The sequence below is a fragment of the Helianthus annuus genome, chromosome 16, assembly GCF_002127325.2.
Source record: "Helianthus annuus cultivar XRQ/B chromosome 16, HanXRQr2.0-SUNRISE, whole genome shotgun sequence".
Classification (NCBI taxonomy): domain Eukaryota; kingdom Viridiplantae; phylum Streptophyta; class Magnoliopsida; order Asterales; family Asteraceae; genus Helianthus; species Helianthus annuus.
The window spans coordinates 28,164,089-28,185,914 of record NC_035448.2 but is presented as its reverse complement, the minus strand read 5'-3'; the positions used below and the strand labels follow the sequence as shown (position 1 = coordinate 28,185,914).

The window sequence follows — 21,826 nt, the reverse complement described above, 5'->3', positions numbered from 1 at the left end:
TAAGATTAGCATACTTAAATATCATTAATATGCAACTACCTATTTTAGCCACATGTGCTTTTGAATTATGGACAATCTCGTTGCTTATGCCTAGTCTAATGGCATTATTATGCAGTGAGACTTCTCACTCGAATACTTAAAACTAGAAGTAGTACTTGTATTTTGTGTATAGACCTTAGAACTATCCACTTTTAGGTTTTAGTGTGGTGATGTGAAGAACATCTTATTTTCCAGTTTCAGACATTTCTTTTCCTTTGTTACTTATGAGTGTTATAGTTAATTCTTTAGGCATTAAATTATAGTAGTGGAAAAGTTAGTATATAATGCACAAGAAAAAAATATTCTTATTTCCATTTGTAAGCTCTTAATTTTATGGGTCATTGTATTGTATATTATAATATATTCACGGATTCCATTTAACCTTATAGTTAGAATTTAGAATGAGTGTCTGCATCTTAGGAGTTCTTTTAATTATTCCACGTAAAATTGATTAGTCTTAGGAAAAACTAAATCTGGAATAACTATAGTGATAGTGTTTATATAATGAGTTTTTTTATTATCATAAGAGACATTATGTTTGACTCGTCCCATTTATCATGCTTTAGTTTTCTTCTATATGATTGTTATAAAAAAAGCACAACATGAATGTCATGTCATGTCTTAAGGAATAAGAAAAAAATCGAGAAGAGCTAAATGTTATTGAAACTCTTTATGAAGCAAAACTCATATTAGGTTTTGAATTGGAGTGGATGATTTAGATGAGATACTAACTTAAAGAATAATGTTATAATGATTAATGTTATGGGGTATTCAAGTAAGACAGACTAAAGTATGAATGTTACATCCCAGGAACAAATTCAGTAGCTAAGCCAAATTAACCGGAGATGCGCGGGTAAAATACCATTAGTGGTAAAAGTTAATCCATAAACATTAAGATTTAAATAAACAAACCTGATGTTAAATAAAAAGTGAATAAATGTTTTATAAGATAAAGTTATAAAAGGCTCGGGCTATCGGGACTTAGTCTAAGTCGGGTTGTAACATCCTCGAACTTAGTAAATTGAATTAACATGTTCACTTGATAATTCACATGAAGTGTATAACTAGAAAGATTAACCTAGTTAACATCATTGGTTAATGATGAAGGTTATGTGAGTCTTAGACAAACAAAATACATAACATAACATGGAGGGGTAGTTAAAAATATAAGAGATGAAAAATTAGAACACACCTAGAATGTGTGTGTGTGTGTGCGCGCCCTGAATGAGATAGGGAAGGAAAGAAATTCTCTCTTCCACAAGGACTCAAGAATCTAACCAAAATCATGGTAAAATTGTGCAATTCCTTTGCATATTTGAAGATTTAAAACCATCTACCCCTTGCAAGACTAAGGTATGTGATGAAATTTTCATATGATGAGTTGTAGTGTAAGTGGGTTTTGATGATATGATGATTGTAGTGATGTTTATGATCACCATACTTGCTTGTATGTGTGAATTACTTGAACATTTTAGAGATTTGGTTGGTATCCATACATGAAATGAAGTGGGTTCTGACCTGGGTATGAAACCTAAATTCTTATATGATTAAATAGATATATTGCTTTGATAAATGAAGAATTTGGGTTAGCTAGATGTTAAGAAATGTATGAACTTATTGAGTTTATGATACATGGTGACTTTGGTTGGAAAAATTTAGCTAATTTGATGGTTTAAAAATGATGCCCACCAAGTGTTCGATAAAATGCCTAAGTGAGTTTTATCGAATTGTTAATGTATCTATATATGTTAATAGGTAGTTTGATTTTTATAACTCAAGCTGACCTAAAATGAAATGGAAAGATAAATAAGGTATAAAAGTCCATAAGGGTGATGGTCATGATATTGATGACTAATCTAATCATCTTGTCGATATTATGTGATAGTTTGACACTTGACAAGATAAGTGGGAGCATGGAAAGGGATGGGTTAAACGAGTCAAAGATGCGAGGAAGCTCGAACGTACGCAAGGTAAGTAAAACCTACACCTCCTAGATAGAACCACTGCTTATGTAATGGGAAGAAATTGGTAAAAAAAAAGGCTAACAAAGAATCAGATGTTGATTTTGTTAAGATAAGACCCCATGGTGTAAACCATGAAATGGGTCAAAATGGATAAAGTTATGACAAGACTATATTTTGGTAATAAACTAGGACAAGACTATATTTTGGTAATAAACGATAACGTTAAAAGATAGGACCTAATGGTATAAATCAAACGGGTCAAATGAGTAAAATGGTATTGAATCTCCTTTTGGTAACAACAATAACTTGTTAAAGACGAGACCTCATGGTGATGACCATGAAACGAGTCAAATAAGAAAAACTATGTTAAATCACCTTTTGGTGAACAAATAATGGTTTGTAGAAATTAGGGCTGGCATATCGTGTCAACCCGACCTGTTAAGACCTGGACACGATAAGACACGAACCCGAAACAGGTAAACACGAACATGACACGAAATCTTATCATGTCAGATTTTCCAAATACGAACACGGACCTGATAATAAACAGGTAACATGAAACGACCTATTAAGACACTAAAAAATTACCAATGTATCATACAACCTGTTAAGACGTGAACACGACTTGTTACTACATATCTAATATTTAGCCATTAACAGGTCTTAACATGTATTGTATAGTGGTCTTAAGTCTTAACATGTCATATCGTGTCTGACACGACCTGTTAAGACACGGACATGACATGTTAAGATACGAACACAATAAGACACGAACACAATAAGACACGAACACGAAAAAGGTAAACACGAACACGACACGAAATTAAACAGATCCTATCGTGTCGACCTGTTATAGACATGAAACTTGTTAAGGTTAAACACGAAACCTGTTAACTTCGTGTAGGTTCGTGTCGTGTTATCGTGTTCGTGTCAGAATTGCCAGCCCTAGTAGAAATAAGACCCTACGATGTAAACCATAACGGATCAAAACGGATGAAATTATGTTAAATCACATGTTAGTGATTAAACAAGGAATTATGAAAAAGAGATTCTATGGCGTAAGTCATAATGGGTCAAATAAGTAAATCACATGTTAGTGATTAAACAAGTAATTATGAAAAGGAGACCCTATGGCATAGGCTATAATGGGTTAAAATTGTGTTGAAACACATTATGGTGATAAACAATATATGGATTGGTTGAGATGCCTAAAGGGAAAACCAAGAATGGTTAAAAAGAACAAATGAGTCATATGGGTCAAATGGTGATGATATCACAATTTGAAATCGGTATTTAATGCTTTGTCTTGTTAAATGCCATACTTACAGGTAAGCTTAATGTACAAGTATGCATCACCATGATTAGCGAAAAAAATTACAAAGTAGGAAAAACAGGTCATTACTTTGGTCCTGCCAGGAATCTGTAATGAGTCATACTCCTGGTGAGGGCTTATGATCCAACTAGAGATGGTTGAGTCCAGGGTGGATAATAGACCACCTCAAGTGAGGTATATCTAGTATTTGGTAACATGGCCCTTAGAGCCAAAATACGTCCATCATATAAGACATGGATAAAATGTGTTTGAGGCAAGATGACATTAGAAACCTTTGCGTCCTTAGGGACATAATTAAATTTTATGGGATAATGAGTTAAAAGTGCCGCTAGTTTTCATCTATACCTTTAAAAGTTCTCCGGTTTGGAAAAGAGCTTAAAATTGACGAAAACCCCCTCGGGTAATGGGTTTGGGTAAACTACCTTTACGGGTAGGTTTGATAATGAGTTCTATATTTGAGTGATTCTTCCGATAGTTAATTATGGGAGACTTGAGCTAAATTGGCTTAAAGTCTCACAACAGGTCCTTGGGTAAAGCATTGTACTGGAAAATGATGTGCTAAATATGGTCTATATGAACAAACCTAATCTGGACACCATAGTTTTATAAACTAAGAATCTCTAAATTCTAAACCACTGACAGACAAGTGTACCTTTTGTATGTAGTAAAGCCTAATGAAGTCCGAGTATCGAATCCACAAGACACAAGTGGGGCTAACTAGACTCTGACTCTCCTAAATACTTAACTGGTTTAATTTGTGTTTTTGAGTGTTTTTTTAAGTCTAACACTCGAACAACATGACCTAGACACAAGCTGAAGGCTACTAAGGTGATAGCAAGGATGATAGGAAACTACCTAGGTTAGGAATCTCCAATGACTAGTAATGATCTCAAACCGGTAACTGAAGTGCTAAAATGGACTGACTCGAGTTATCGACCACCAAATCCCCCAACTATTGGATTATGCTAAGGTACCACCCTAACAAACCTATAGGTGAGTGTAACACCCTAAAAACGGACTTCGTAATTAAACCACATTAACCGGGGATGAGCGGGTAAAATATCGTTAGTGGTAAAAGTTAACCCGACAAACATTAGGATTTAATTAAATAAACCTAATGTTAAATAAAAGATAAATAAGTGCTTTTTAGTAAAAGAAGTTTATAAAAGGCCTGGGCTATTGGGACTTAAAATAAAAACAGGTTATAACCTCCTCGAAATTACTAGATTAACTAGGAATATTAACCTAGTTAATATAGTTACTTATTAGTGAACAATAAGTGAGTTATGAACAAACCAAAATACTAACCTAAAGCTAAGGGGCTAAATTGGACAAATGAGAAGTTAAAAGATTAAAAGCTTAAAAAAACTAAAACACACACTTAGGGTGTGTGTGTCTGGTACGAGATGAGAAAAAGAGAACAAGATTTCTCTCTTTGATCAAGTGTACAAATTCAGCCAAATCATAAGGTGGTATAGGGTGGAATCCTTGAATATTCACAAATTGTTCATCATCTAATGACTATAAACCTAAGGTATATGGTGAAATTTCATATGATGAGTGATGGAGAGGTTGAAAACCGAGCGTTAATGTTATTATCTTACATATTTTATTGTGTTTTCGGTGTTTATATACTTTGAATGTGATAACTATGCGAGATTGTGATCTTTCAGGTTAAACACATAATATGGTAAGTTAGAGTGGTTAGAGATGAAGCGGAACGGCCGAAGTTGATAAACAAGGTGAATGGTAATGTTCGGGAGATGTTCGAGTCAAGGTATAGTGATTGGAACTCAAGAAATGGAAAAGATTAAAGTTCAGGGGGGCAAATTGTCAATACATGAAAGTTTGATATTAGGCACACATGGGGTTTACATGTGCGACGTAAGTTACGCCCAGTAGGTCGTAACTTACGGTTGATATAAGATGGATCATGGAGTTTACAGAAGGTGCTAAGCGTAAGTGAGAATTGAACAACCATAACTTACGGCCAATGAAGAAGAATCAACAATGATGAACCGTAAGCTACGGTCCTAAGACTGTAGCCTACGGGCGGGAATTTAGGTGGCAGGAAAATTTTATCATTTAGCGTGGATTAAGGGGTTTTTAACCCTAGTTTTCAAGGGACTTCATCTATCACGAACTTTGGGCAGCAAAGAAGATCCTAGGCTCTCAGTTTTCATCATCTTCATCATATTTCTCACCATAACAAGCGAAGTAAGAATGAATTCAGTCGTTTCTCAATCTTTTGACGATCAATTAACTACCATGAGCGGCTAAGTTCTTAGTGGTTTCCTCCGGATGGAGGATTCTTGTAAGTTTTGACTTTTATGTGTTTGAAACAATTGTGAACTTCGGTAATCTAAGCATTTGATGCTTTTTACCATTTGATTTTGATTAATTGAATTGTAAACGGTTGGTTTTACTTAATGCTTGATTCTAATTCATTCAATTCCTGAGATTTCTAGTAATTGGGATACATTTGACGGGGGTTAGGGTTAGTAATTCCCATTGATTTTTCTTATGATAACCTTCCATTGTTTTTAGAATCGAAGTAAGTAGTCTTAGGATAATCACAATCAGTTAATCGAATTCAACAAACATATCTATGTGATTGTCACAACTTAAACACGTAATTGTCATTGCTTTGAATCTAAAATTCGGAGGAACCATTATTTCTCTTATTGATTACAACCTCACTTTTAGTAATTCATAGTTCAGTTAAACTTTTAAACAAACAGATTTTATATTATTGCAATTAGGTTAATAGTTCTTAATTCATAACGCTTTCCACAATACTCCTTTGGTTCGATACCCTACTTACCCTATCTATTAGGTTAAATAGGTTTTTGATTGACGTTCATGACAATCATCAATGAGTTTTTATATTAAGTGGGTTTTGATGGTGTGATGATGTATTGATGTTTATAATCATCATACTTGCTTGTATATGTAAAATACTTGAACAATTTAGAGATTTGATTAAGTGTTCATACATGCTATGAAGTGGGTTTTAATCTAGGTATGAAACTGAAACTCTTGTATGATTAAACTGGTAAATTGCTTTGATAAATGAAGAATTTGTGTTAACTAGATGTTAAGGAATGTATGAACTTGTTGAGTTGAAAAATACATGGTGATTTTGGTTGGAAAAACTAGCTAATATGGTGGCCTAGAAATGATGCCCACCAAGTGTTCGATAAAATGCCTAAGTGAGTTTTGTCGAATTAATAGTGTGGTTAAGTATGTCAATTGGTAGTTTGACTTTCAAAGTCATACTGACCTATAATAGAATTGAATGAAAAATATGGTATAAAAGTCCATGAGGTGTGATGGTCATGATGTAGGATGACTAATCCAACCATCTTGTGGATGATATATGATAATTTGACTCTTGACAAGCTAGGTGAGAGCTTGAAATTGAATGGATCAAATGGGTCAAAGGCGCGAGGATCCTTGAACGGACGCAAGGTAAGTAAAGCTTACACCTTCTAGAATAAAATCACTATATCAGTGATAGGAAGTATATGGTTAAGAACGGTTACGATTAATTGGATAATAATGTCAAAATGAGACCCCATGGTGTAAACCATGAAATGGGTCAAAATGAATAAAGTTATGACAAACTAATGTTGGTGACAAAGGAGAAATGTTAAGATAAGGCCACATGGCGAGAACCATGAAATGGGTCAAATGGGTAAACTAATGAATTTTTAAAATAAGACCATGTGGCGTAGACTATAACGGGTCAAATGGGTAAGTGGTAAGTACGCAACTTTTGGCAATAAACAATACATGGTTAGTTGAAACGCTAAATGGGTAAGCTATGAACGGATCAAATGGACAACCGAGTCAAATGGTGATGTTGTCGCCATTTGGATATGATATTTTGTAACACCCCAAAATTATAATTATGCACATCTTTATGTTAACATAAAATGCTACAAGCAAGTTATAACACACATAATCTTTATATATGTGTGTTCATGTTAATAATAAGAATATGTGTAGAAATAACTAGTATTAGGATGATAAATAAAAATTATCATCTTGGTTAATATATAAGTAAGGTTTAATTAAAAAGAAAGGAAATTATCCATAATAATAAAAATTGAATCTAAAGGGGGCAAATATGACATAAATGGGAAGATGAATGATAAAATTATAAACAAAACACAAACATACACACTAGTGTGTGTGTGTCGCCAGAGCCAAGAAGAAGAAGGGGGAAACCCCTTGTCATCACAAAAATCAGTAAATTGAAGCCCTAATTGTGATTCTAAGTTCATGCATGTCTTGATTTTTTGATCATCTAAACATACTTAAGTACAAGGTAAGTAGAATTTTATGTTTTGATTATATTGAATGTAATGGGTTTCTATAAATCCATGAACTTTTGTGAAATTAGTATGACTATGGATTAGGAGAATCACTTAGAACATGTTTGATGCTCGAATTTTACTAAATTGATAGTAAATGTGAAAACCCACTTGAAATTGTAATGTTGAGAGGAATGATATAGAGTTCTATGTAAATTTAGCATAATGATTATGTATGATAATGTTCATAACAAGGAATTGTTAGTTGGAAACGATTTAAAATGAAGGTTACATGGAAAATTGATTGAGTTTGATGTTCTTGATGATCTTGATATGAATTGGCTAAGTTATGCATATGATGCTTGTACACTATGCTTAATTAATAGTATGCACGCCAAGTGTTTGTTAAAATGCTTTAATAAAATGAATCTCATGTTAGACAATGCTACATTGTTAGAATTTAGAAACATTAGTTGTAAAAGCAATTATGTCAAGAAAGGAATGTAAACAATGACATGAGATTTAAAGTAAGTTGATTTGGGATTGTAGGAATAAAAGAAGAAGGCTCAAGTCGTTCCGGATCGCAAGCCAATAACGACAAAGGTAACTCTTTACGCTTACAAATTTTAGTAATGTACAATGTCTACGATATGTTATTATTCTAGATTTGTAAATTTGGTATGTCAAATGAGTTTATGTAAAAGTTCGTATCATGGATATGGGTTGAATGAGTGGAATATGTCATATGTCAAGTTTGGAAACTTGATTTTAAACCAAGTATAAAATAATGTAGAAGATTTATGATGAATTCCATTAGAAAGGATTTTGAAACAAACGCTTGAAGTAATTGCCGTCAAGTTTGAATAAAGGTTTAAACCTTAAAGATTGGTTAAATTTAAATGACTAATTGTTTGTTATGAATGTAGGTAAATCATATTGATAGGCGGCGTTATGTTGGAACGGACTTACTATCTTGCAAGCTTCCGCTACGATACCTAACTAAATGGGTCAAAACTTTTGATGGAAACTTCTTCGTTTTGTTTAGTCTTATGTAAAAACTTAACTTTAAAAGATGTCGAAACTTTTGTAGTTCATGTTTATGATGGTTGTTTAAGAATTTGGATGTAAACTTTTATGTAGATTATCACCGTTCGTTTATGTCGATGTTATTGAAAAATTTTTATAAGTTTCATGTTCGACCCGTTCCGTTTTCATGGAATATGCTCCTATGTTTTTAATAAGAATTCTGGACCTCACATATTTGATGCTTTGTTTGTTAAGTTTCATACTTACAGATAAGCATAATGTACATGCATGCATTGCCTTGAATTAGCAAATGGAATCGCAAGGTATTAATAACGGGTTATTGCTTTGACCCACGCCAGGTATGTGTAAAGGTTTATACTTCCGGTAGGAGGTTGTGGCCTGATGAAAGATGGTTGGGCCAGATGTGGCAAATAGATTAATTCAAGTGAGATATACCTAATATTTGGGTGAAATGGCCTTTAGAGCCAATAACATGTCTACGATGCGAAATCTCGACCAAATTTCAAACCACTAGAAACTTTTATGTCCTTAAGGACATAATAAATTTAGATGGGATAACTAGCTAAATGCGCCCGCTAGTTTTCAATAAAATGTATTAAAAAAATTTATGGTTCGAAAAAGGATTAAAATTGACTAAAAACACCATCGGATAATGTTTCGGGACAAACTACCTACAAAGGAAGATTTAAAAATGAGTTATTTGATAGAATTGACCATTTTGGTAATATAAGAAAATAGGAGGCATGAACTCGAATGCATAATACCTCCTAACAGGTCGGGTAAAGAAATTAATGAAAATAAATTGTTGGAGACTAGAGCTAGAATGCTCAAGTCACACAACGGGTCGTAGTGACCCGAAACGAGCTAAAACGCTCAACGAATGATTTATTGTAGTCTAATAAAGTTCGGGTCTTAATTGGGTTTCCGGAATCCGTATTGAAGGCGATATATATGAATTATGACGTAATGAGTCCGGCATTATGCCTAGTGAGTCACGCATAACTAAAGAGCCAGACATTATGCCTAATGAGCCAGGCATATCTAGTGAGCCAACTATTATGCCTAGTGAGTCAGGCATAACTAAAGAGTCAGAGATTATGCCTAATGAGTCAAACATATCTAGTAAGCCAAAAATTATGCCTGGTGAGTCAAGCGTAACTAAAGAGTCAGACATTATGCCTATTGAGCCAGGCATATCTTGGGAGCCAAGAATTATGCCTAGTGAGTCAGGCGTAACGAAAGAGCCAGACATTATGCCTAATGAGCCACGCATAACTAAAGAATCGGGCATTATGCCTAGTGAGTCAAGCACAACTAAAGAGTCAGGTACAATGCCTAGAAAGCCAGACATTTCGCTCGGACGAATTGAATTTGTTTTCTTCTCGATTTTCTCACTTATTAACATAAACACTAACCGTTTTGTGGGTGTTTATGATATGTAAAATCTACCATATCTCTGGATGGATGATCTAGCCACGCGAGGAACCACTCTTAAACCACCATCTCTTGGGCATATCTTATCAGAAAAGATTAATCACGAACATGCGTGACAAGGTTTCTCAATTCCAAAACTTTTGATGTGTTTTGGAATGTGATATATGAGTAATAAATTATTACATCAGTTGTTTGGGTTATCACTTATCCCAGACTTGTAAGTTTATATCAAAAAATATATATCTGGGACCTAAACGTTCGAATAAATTAAGATATTCGGTTATTATGGGATTTGGGTTATCAGTTATCCCAGACTTAAATCGAGAACACTAAATCTCGAGAAGTAATTCTTTTTTCTTCAAACACTGGGACCTAAACGAATACACACACACCCACACTAAAGAATGAAAATTTTGACTCTAAATCCCCTTTTGTTGAAAATTTTCATCAATTTCCAAAGATGTCACAATTGGCCCTTATACTTTCCTTCATTCTTTCTATTTAACCTTTATGTTAACTATGTTAAACAACCTAGTTAAGTTATTTCACACCATAAATCTTGTAAACGCCATGTTTATTAAAACATTGGATTTTGGGACGTTACATAATATGGTCTATGAATAATTACCAACTAATATTATAATAAGATATAATTTAATATACTGATTTATTGTTTTATAAATTATTATAATGGCCATATTTAAATAAATAGATTATTTATTTATTCTTAGGCAAAACTTTTAACCCTCCCATATTTTACATAATACTTATAATACTTTTGAATTTTAGTACACATAGTTATTTTTTTATGTTGTTAGTATTGTTGAAATGATTTTTTTTCTCTCTTACAATAGCCTATTATACTATAATCTATACTATATAATAAAAGAAACCATTATGAGGACACTTGTCATCATATTAAGCCATGTCTTATGGATAATTGTTATTTTAGTTTAATACATTCTAATTAGTTATAGATAACCCTCATATTACATATTATTTAGTTTAATATCTTATGATTATTCATAGTTTATTTAAAATAAGATCATTAACTATCTAAGTAATATTTGTGCCTAATTCAGAAGATTCTCGTGTGAATTAATTAACACCTTTTTCCTTATACACCTTTTCTTTTCAGATTTCCATTTATCACAATCACTTATTAATCTATCTATATATTATATAGTAATCTTATCTTACTATATAATAAAGTAAACTCAATGTGTACACGTGGCAACTTTTTAGATGAATGAATTGTTGATTTTGGCGGGGGTTTGGTATTGAGAATGAGTTCGTATATGGGTCTATACATACCCGAATTCCTCTTGATTCGGATCCATTAGAAACAAAAGAACCCCTTATCCCTCTTTTGCAGAAACCCTAGCGTCAAAATCTCTTAGCCAATCTCTAAGCCAATTCCTTCTTCTTCCCTTCAATGCACAGCGATCTACAAGGTATGGTTATTAAATCCTTCTTTTCTTCTTCAACAATCTTACGTCCACTTTTATAATCATCCGTTATTTCTTCAACAATCTTACATCCACTTTTGTAATCATCCGTTATTTGCTCTTCGATTGCATATTTGTAGTCGTGTTCTAACTTTTATCTTCGATAGATGTTCTTCACTTCTTTAGTTTGTGTATTACTAATGTGTATATGATTAACCCATAGCCACTGTTGCAAATCGATTCATCAGTGCTTAATTTGCTGAGGAATTTCAAGAATCTTTGATTAGTGAGGAACTTTTTCATGTTAAAACTGTTACATTGTTTGAAAGTTGTGTTCTCCTTATCCACGTACTAAAAATTTACATGGTGTTAGCCTTTCATATTTGTTAAAGAAGTATGCCAAACACTAAGGAGTTCTTTTTAACATTAAATCTCATCATATATATATATATTAATTAATGGTTTCAAGGAGTTTTTATAATAAAAAATTATATATGGTTGATTATTTAAATTGATTCTACATGTCCAATGTGAGTGAGAGTCTTATTATCCTTAAGAAATTGATTATTTAAAGGATGCTTTTATTTATTTTTGTAAATGTTTACAGATGATAAAGGCGTTTGGTTTATGATGTGCTTTTGAAGCAGGCAACTTTAGTTAAAGATCAAGTTATTGAGGCTAAACTAGATATTATGCTTCTTTAAATAGTTGGGTTATTGAGTGAATCTTTTGGTCTTTTGACAGAAGTGAAGAAGTTTGTTCAGAGTATGCCAAGACACTCTATTTAGGTCAGTTAGCCTATTTTTTTGCTCCTTAAATTTCTTACAAGAATTTGAATTTACTTTTTCTTAACTTTATTTGGGTTAACTGAATTGTTTATAATATGACATTTAAAAGAACCATGCTAATAGCCCATAAGAGGCGAAAAGCTACCTGGGCGATTTATGGTGAGGATTATGTATCGGTATGTCTAAATGCTGGTTATAAATGTGAAAATTTTCTAGATCGACTTGTGGTATAGGTTGAAGCTTGAGCTTTCTTAGCAATAACTGATTAAAATGATGTTGTATACTTTGAAGGGTCTATCACGATACCGTTGAGCTATCTTTTTTTGGATTTGTACAAAATATTTTGATAGCATGGGTATTTAGACTGGTCATCCTCTTCCAGCTTCTATTATTTCTTTTCTTGAGTGGTGAGATAATTTAAAATATAGCGCGTTAAAATGATTCATGTAGTATAGAGTATGATTTGATCTTTTGATTCTAATCAATTCCTTTTACATATTTGATTGTTTGGACTTATGTGGCAAGCAGATGATGTTGCTTCAGTTGCACTCATTCCAACTCCAGTTTCAGTTTCAACAAATCCAAAGTGGCTACTGAACTCGCATTAAAATACATTACACTTAGACCTTTCAGCTGGGATCAAGATACTGACAAAGTCAAGGTGAGGGTGTATTTTTGTGTTAATTGTCTACCAGTTGTAAGTTTATAACTATATATTATTTATTCTTGCTAGCTTTTAAATGGAAGGAAAATTACACTTTCTTTTTGTATCTAGAAGGACCATTTTCATTCTTCATCGTTTTATGCCTTTTAACGGGTGAATGCTTTTGTTACCCACTTAATTGTGAGTTGGTTGATTTTGGGTTACCCTTTACCTTTTTAATCTCTGTCGGGTCAAATAAAGAACCTAGGTATGAAGTAAACAGGTCAAATGGATTGAAAATCACCTAAAATATATTAAAGCATGCAATCTCTATCTATTAGTTTACTTAGAAGGTGAATATAGACATGTTTTGGTAGCCTTCCCACCAGCTAATGTCAAGTGTAGTTCTTATTTTCAAGAAATTAACCGGTGAATGCTGAGTTTTGAATATTATTTTATTTTTTATTTTCATTGTAGTCTGAATTGACTATTCATGCAATAAAGGTCGTGGTTTTTGTTGCTTACAGGGTAATACCAACGGTTCTAGGAACAAAACCAGAATTACTCAGACAATTTATGTGTTCTTTTGAACGAAGATAGAATCTTGATTATAAAAAAGAACTCCAAATCTAATGAATCTGTATGGTTTCTTGAGGTAAGTATTCACATTTATTGATCTTGAAATGATAGCGTTCATTAGGTTTTATTAGGTGGACACACAATTTAGACGAGAACAAAAAAGTTTGAAACAAAAGTTGTTGCTTGGAGTAAGGGGTTATTGGTAATGCTGAGCGGCCCATAGTAATTAGTAGCCCGTGTATGTCGGGTTTGTAATATGTCAAAAACGTTTTGTCAAGTGATGGTTTGATTTGAATTCACTAAATTTTATGGTTTGCAAGTATATCATGAAGATATGAAGATGTTTTGATGATGATACCAAGTTTAAACCACTATAACTAAATGAAATTATTCTGACTTATTTAGAGATGTATGAACAATTTATATATTTTGTTTAAAAATTATGTGTATTTAATTTTCAACTTATTTAAGTTAATATATTTTATTTCACTTGATTATAAATTAAAGCTGTATAATATTTTCATTTGTTAAACCGCGTGTGTACGCGGGCTCTAACCTAGTATATATTAAACCATATCATGTTAGCTACATGAGCTTTTTTATATTTGTTTTTAGCTATAATTTTTTTTTAACTTTTTTTGTTTTACCACTAAAGTATCACATGTTTGCTATATGTATTATATAAATAAATATCATAAAATAATAATACACTCTTATATCAAATCTTTTCGGCTTTAGATATTTATGATGATTATTATTGGTGAAACATAAGTGGTTAAAACTTAAAAATTTAATTTATTTTGATTTTACGTCATCTATATTATTTTTTTACACTTCTATTTATTGAACCGTTTATTGTATATTAAATAACATCACAAAAATAATTATAGCCGCTACATTGTTTTTTTTTTTTTTGAGTTTTTTTATGTTTGTTTTTTAGCTACAATTTTTTTTTTTTTTTGATTTACCAGTAAAGTATCACATGTTTGCTATATGTATTATATAAATAAATATCATAAAATAATAATACACTCTTATATCAAATTTTTTCGGCTTTATATTTTTTATGATCATTATTATTATTGGTGAAACATAAGTGGTTAAAAATTAAAAATATTAATTTATTTTGCTTTTACGTCGTCTATACTTATATTTATTAAACCGTTTATTTTATATTAAATAATATCACAAAAATAACTATAGCCACTATATTGTTTTTTTTTAAAGTTATTTTTTATGTTTGCTTTTTAGCTACAACTTGTTTTTACTTTATTGTTTTACCACTAAAGTATCACATGTTTGCTATATGTATTATATAAATAAATATCACAAAATAATAATACACTCTTATATCAAATCTTTTCGATTTTAGATTTTTTATGATCGTTATTATCGGTGAAACATAAGTAGTTAAAAATTAAAAATGTTAATTTATTTTGATTTACATCGTCTATATTATTTTTTTACACTTCTATTTATTATACCGTTTATTTTATATTAGATAACATCACAAAAATAACTATAGCCGCTACATTGTTTTTTTTTTAAGTTTCAAATCAATGCTTATACAATAAATAATATACGCTTTTAGCCAATAATTTCATTTTTATCTTATAACTTTCGGATGTCAGCTTTTTTAGAAAAAAACTAAATAAGCGATGTGAATTCTTATGAAAACGGCGCAATTTGGGTCGCTACATCACGTCACCACATGTTTCTTTTAATTGCTATAATTTATTTTGTTTTTGTTGTTACATTTATATATTGCAACTTCGTAGAGTTTGGTTCGTCCAAAGATTTCACACCATGCGATGGGAAAATCCTAATTAAGGTTTAAACATTGGGATTTTTGTGGGTGAACAATAAATCGAAAATTCCATTCCTTAAATGAGATTGTTGGTGTAATTTTTAATTTTTGTAATCCGTCCCGTACATTTATATAATATCAATTTGAAACACATGTTGGCATCAAGGGTTGTATTATATATTTCATGGGTTGTACTTAACATATGTTGACATCAAGGGTTATACCATAAGTTTGATGAGTTGTACTTATATTTTTGTTCTTTTATCTCTAAAATGTAAAACATATAAAGTGATTGGTTAGAATCACTTTTAACCCATACAAATTTTTTGTGTTATGTTTTGGTCAAATTTAATTTTGCGAGTTAACATGCTACAACGTGCGTGTATGATTCAATGTTTTTACGCGTAGTTTTCCTATACAACAAGCCGTCACAACGCGCGGTTCTAGAACAACTTAGTTATTGTTTTCTATGTTTTACATTTAGAGTGATTGGTTCAACATTGTTTCATCGTCTACTTTTCGTTTGGTTTTATATTTCATTTTTTATTTCTTTTTTTACACGAACCTTTTTGGTGTTGATGGTCGTTCACGGTGATATAATATTGGAGCTACTTAGCACGGTTTTACGCCTCCACCACAACATGGGGGTATATAATTTGCAACATATTTATGCATTATGATTTGTCACATAATTCTTAGTGGGTTGTATCCACTAAAGAAAAAATTGTATTTCATTTAAGTACTATAAATAATTTTGTGAGTTAACACGGCGCAACGTGCGTGTGTGGTTAATCGATTTTACGTCGTTTATTTTTTCCGTTTGACAGGTTAATCGTAACGCTCGGATCCTAGATCGACTTAGTTATTTTTTTATATGTTTTACGTTTCGTTTTAATTTATTCGTATTAACACGTTGCAACTTCATTGTTGGTGGTCGCTGATAGTAATGTGGCATTGGCGTTCGACCCCGCCGCAACGCGGGGGTTGTTAATACTAGTTTGTTTTTCTTTGGCAAGGTAGTTGCTAGTGTTTTCAATAAAATTGATTTAAGGAATTAATTATTAACAATTGATTTTTTAAACATTAACTCCTATACAATATAGTTAATTTTCTGATATATGATATATCAGTGATATATCGGTCCCTTGCTTAGATATCGGTGTAAAATATCGTTATCGATAATATCAATGATATTGGCTGATATTTGACCAATATTGGACCAATATATCACCGATTTTATGATATCAATATCTTTCTTTTTAGTTCTACGATTCGTCTTTCTTTTTATTGCTGCTATTAGTGTTTTAAGTCTTAATTGTTAACGTTAAATATTAGTGTTTTAAGTCATAGTCCGTTCCTATTTGCTACAATTGTTAGTGTTTTACAAGTTGCAAAATGTTAAGTTGTTAATGGTAGCAGAGTAATTGTTAGTGTTATATATATATATATATATATATATATATATATATATATATATATATATATATATAGGGAGGGGTTCATGCGAGAACCACCTTTATTGCGAGAACCGCGAGAACCAATGTGAACGAGTGGCAAATTTGTAAATAACCAAAAAAATTATAAAATTCCCGCGGAACTGAAAACTGAAATTAACTACGTTACATAATACGATCTGGTGTCCGATAACTGCTATATCCAAACAAAAAATCTCCCAAACACAAAATCTCCCCAATACGATCTGGGGTTCATTATCGATTCTTATCGATTCTTAGCGACGATCACAGATTCGGCGCGTTCAACATCATCGTTCGACATACGATCATCATGATCATCGTCGATATCGCCGGCCGGCACATCAACCGTGACATCAACCGTCTACTCGAAATTAGGGCAAAACGGCCACATTTGAATCGAAATCAAGGAAAATCGATAAATCGGTGAGCTTTTTTTTTTTTTTTTTTTTTTTTTTTTACACGAAGAGATTTGCGAGTTCATACAAAATTTTGAATCCGTATATGATCATAGTCGATTCATAAATATATGATAGTGTGTTAGTTATGTGTTCGTTCAAGTAGATTGTTGAAGCAGACTTTAGTTTTGCTAGATCCATATATTGTTGTAGCAGACTGTAGTTTTGGTAGATTCATACATCAGACTGTAATTTTGGTAGATTCATATATATTGTTGTAGCAGACTGTTGTGCATAATTATGGTATGTGTTATGTAATATATATATATATGTATGCACATGTGCATAATAATGATTGCATAGATTGTATGCACATGTGCATATTTATGATTTCATAGATATATTTATGCACATGTGCATAATGTGATATGAATAAAGTGTTATGATTGCATAGATTGTATGCACATGTGCATATGTGCATATTTATGATTACATAGATATATTTATGCACCTGTGCATAGTGTGGTATGAATAAAGTGCATAGTGTGATATGAATAAAGTGTGAAGGAATTCGTGTTTTATTGTGTGCTATAGTGGTATGCACATATGCATAGGTTAACGTACTAAGTTTATCAGATTATGTTATTAAGGCATTGTTTGGTGGATTCATATCTGATTTGGTGTGTGTTATGCAATAGTTATATGTATGCACACATGCATATTTGCACAGATATGTTGATGCACATGTGAATAATGTAATAAAATATGTTTGTATTTTTGTAGCATAATATAGTTTTGATTCATTTATACGTATGCACTTGTGCATAATATGCATTGTAACCTAAATATATATCACGTCGTTTGCATATTGTTGACTCGTTTGCATATTTCGTTTGCATATTGTTGATTTGTTTGCATATTGATGATTATATTGTTGATTTTTGAGTATATTGCGCATTTAATCACTAAATTCGGAACAAATATGTGGGTTGTTTATAATGTTCACATGTTATGAGGGTCTGGTTGGTTGCGATTGATTAGGTTAGCGGCTGTTGTGATTTGAAGGGTAGTTAAAAATTTAGTGTAGGTATATGGGCTGATGAATTTTGGCATAAAAACATGGTGTATAGTATATGTAATGTATTTTATGCACATGTGCATACAGAACATAACTGATATGGGCTGATGAATTTTTGGCATAAAAATATGGTGTATAGTATATGTAATGTATTTTATGCACATGTGCATACAGAACATAATTGATGTAATTTATTGGGACGATTACAGCTCAACTATTTTTGAAACCTCACATGGAATGACAACACGCTCATTTTTTTATAAACACATTGGAGCATGGGCAATGGATCTCACAAAACGTGATAGATTGTTGGGCGGCTATTTTGAATTATGAAGATAAAAAATACAATACATCAGGGAAAAGGCGATTATGGATATATGAATAGGACATGTAGTAACATTCAATATTATTATTTTTTGCAGAAAATTACATGGTTGGGTATTTGAAGAATGTTAAACATCTAAGCGCGACACGCATGACAGCCGCGCAGTTGACGAAGAAAAAATTGGGATGGGCGACGAGCGATAATTTCAACGATTGTGGCGTATTTGCTATGAGGCACATGGAGATGTACAAAGGGAGTGATGTCGAGTTTGAATGCGGTTTTAGTACGCAAAAAAATATTCAAGACATGCAATTGCAAAACCTGAGGATGAAGATTGCAACAAAACTGTTACTATCAGAGGCGAACGTGTACAAGACAACGGTTATGTACCTCGCAAGAAAAGCAATACAAAATTTGGGAGATGAAAGAATGAGGAAATTGTTGAAAGAAGAGAGAGCAAAACAAGAAAAATGCTGGAACACTCTTAGCAAATGGAAGAATGGGGATAAAGTTTGAGGGTAGAAGTTCATGACACGTAGGTAGTATTTCTAGTTAATTAGTGATATTTGAACATTAAACTGATATGTTGGATTGTTTTGTTTGGTTAGGCATGTTAGATGGTTGTGTTAGGAAGGTAACAAGTTGGTACAGTTATGATGCATGTTACAGTTTTGGTTAGTTGTGGTTGGAATTAGATAATGGTGTTACTAATATTTGTTGATTGATATATTGAGAAGTTGGAATATTAGCAAATTGGTAATGTGTATTGTACAAATTGTTATGTTGGATGGGTGATATGGTGATCAATGTTTGGATTTATAGTTCATATAGTTTGTTGTTTATGCACACGTGAATTAATATGGTTACAGTAACAAGTTCGTATTGTTTGTTGTTTATGAACATGTGCAATAATATGGTTAAATGACAATATGCACATGTGCATAAAGTAATATAAATGTTTGTTGTTTATGCACATGTGCAATAATATGGTTAAATGACAATATGCACATGTGCATAAAGTAATATAAATGCACGTTATTAGTTATAAATTTATATGTTTGTTAAAATATGGCATGTTACGTTGATTAATAAGTTAAATGACCCGTATGCACATGTGCATACAGTGTTATTAGTTATAAATGTAGATGTTTGTTAAAATATGGTATGTTACAAGTTAAATGACCCGTATGCACATGTGCATATAGTGTTATTAGTTATAAATTTATATGTTTGTTAAAATATGGCATGTTACGTTGATTAGTAAGTTAAATGACCCGTATGCACATGTGCATACAGTATGTGCATAAAGTGATAAAACACACAGATTAAAGGTTGAGTTTGTATAATGTATTACAATTGGGTATAGCTAACAAATGGTTTTAAATTCATACTAGTAACATGTATAATGTTAAACAATATTATATTGGTAAACAGGTTGTTTTAAAAAACGTAAAATACTTGTAAATACATATGCACATGTGCATATGACAAGTTAATCAACTTGTAAATACATATGCACATGTGCATATGACAAGTTAATCATCAATATCAATACTGTAAGTTAAATAGGTACTAATAAAAAATAAACAAAACAAATTTGTAAATACATATGCACATGTGCATATGACAAGTAAATCATCAATATCAATATTGTAAGTTAAATGGGTACTAATAAAAAATAAACAAAACAAACACTGGTAGTCATAATTAGATAAATTCGGTAATCATAAGTTGTAATATATAAAACATCAATCAAGAATCACGAGCTATGTTGGATGGTTTGCGACGTCTGGTTGAACGCCTAAGGCTTTGATCAGGCTCAAAAGACTGTTCAGATTCACGCCTAACGTTTGTTCGCTCGGGTACGGGAGGTTTTTGCATGGAGGCGGGGTAGTCAGATGCATCGTAATCAGAAGAATTATACTCATCAATGTCATCATTGGTGTCATCGTCGGTGTCATCGAGATCAACATCAGTGTCATCAGAATCAGAATCATACGGGTCGGGTTGGACAGCGGCGATATCAGCAGCATGTTTAGCTGCTCGTGCAGCAAGTTTGGCAGCTTTGATTTTATCGCAATTGTGGGAATCGTGGTCAAAAAACATACTTGTTGCATTTGTTGCACAAGCGGGTGGCTTTTTGTCGTTTACCGGCTTTCTTTCGTTTGTCTTTAACGTTTTGAACACCGAGGCCGATCCGTTGTTTTTTTGGTATATTTAACGACACCTGCACATGTGCATAACAAATAAAAACCATTACCTACAATTCCCAAAATCGAAAGAAGTTACCGACCCACTTTTCAACCTACTTTCAAGTTTCAACTTCTAGACATTCTATGAGTTACATACCACCATCCATCAAAAGTTGTAAACTTTCATACATTGAATCATTGACACACATCACAAAGGTTTAAACATTTAATAACAACATATGTATAACGTAACCAAAATCAAAACTAACACCAAAGATCCTTTCAGATGACCAAATCATATCATCATACTACCTCCCAACAACCATTCAACTACAAAGCAACCACCTTTGTAACACAAATCAGAATCAATCAGAATTATTCAATTCACATCAAACAAAACAATTTAAATTCACAATCTACCTAAACAAAAAACTAAAACAAGCTACTAACCTAAATGAAACTGATCTTTATAACACAAATCAGAATCAATCAATCAGATTATTCAATTCACATCAAACAAAACAATTTAAATTCACAATCTACCTAAACAAAAAACTAAAACAAGCTACTAACCTAAATGAAACTGATGCCCAAATTGGAGCTTTGCCATGGACCGATCGCCGCCATCCACCACAACCTCGAGGCAAATCGAGCATGAAATCGATGCAGCAGCAACAGCTGCTTTAGATCCTCCATCACCATCATCCACGCCGCCGTGAAAAAGGTAGAAAATCAGTCGCCATCATCCACGCCGCCGTGAGAAAAGTAGAAAATCAATCGCCGTCGTGAATCTGTAGAAATCAGTCGCCGCTGCCGACGTCGATTATGCAAAATCTCCAAGGAAACCCTAGTTTGAAAAAGACAACAGTGAGTACTTTGAAAATGACGCAATGAACAAGATATGAGGAGCGCGTGTTTTTAATTAAATACCATTAATTACAAGTTTGCCACGTGTTCACA

At 32.4% G+C, this 21,826-nt stretch overlaps 1 long non-coding RNA gene across 3 annotated transcripts; it reads left to right on the top strand.

The window, feature by feature from the left end:
* Positions 1-11,384: 11,384 nt before the first annotated feature.
* Positions 11,385-19,387, top strand: LOC110916087. 3 transcript variants are annotated; one of them, XR_002579491.2, is made up of 5 exons: positions 11,385-11,590; positions 12,192-12,372; positions 12,901-13,033; positions 13,543-13,670; positions 18,772-19,387. It is a non-coding gene; the product is annotated as an uncharacterized LOC110916087 (long non-coding RNA). The 3 variants fall into 3 exon arrangements; XR_002579490.2 differs by lacking the exon at positions 18,772-19,387 and having other exon boundaries at positions 11,386-11,590; positions 13,543-13,949; XR_002579492.2 differs by lacking the exon at positions 18,772-19,387 and having other exon boundaries at positions 11,389-11,590; positions 12,329-12,372; positions 13,543-13,949.
* Positions 19,388-21,826: the final 2,439 nt, after the last annotated feature.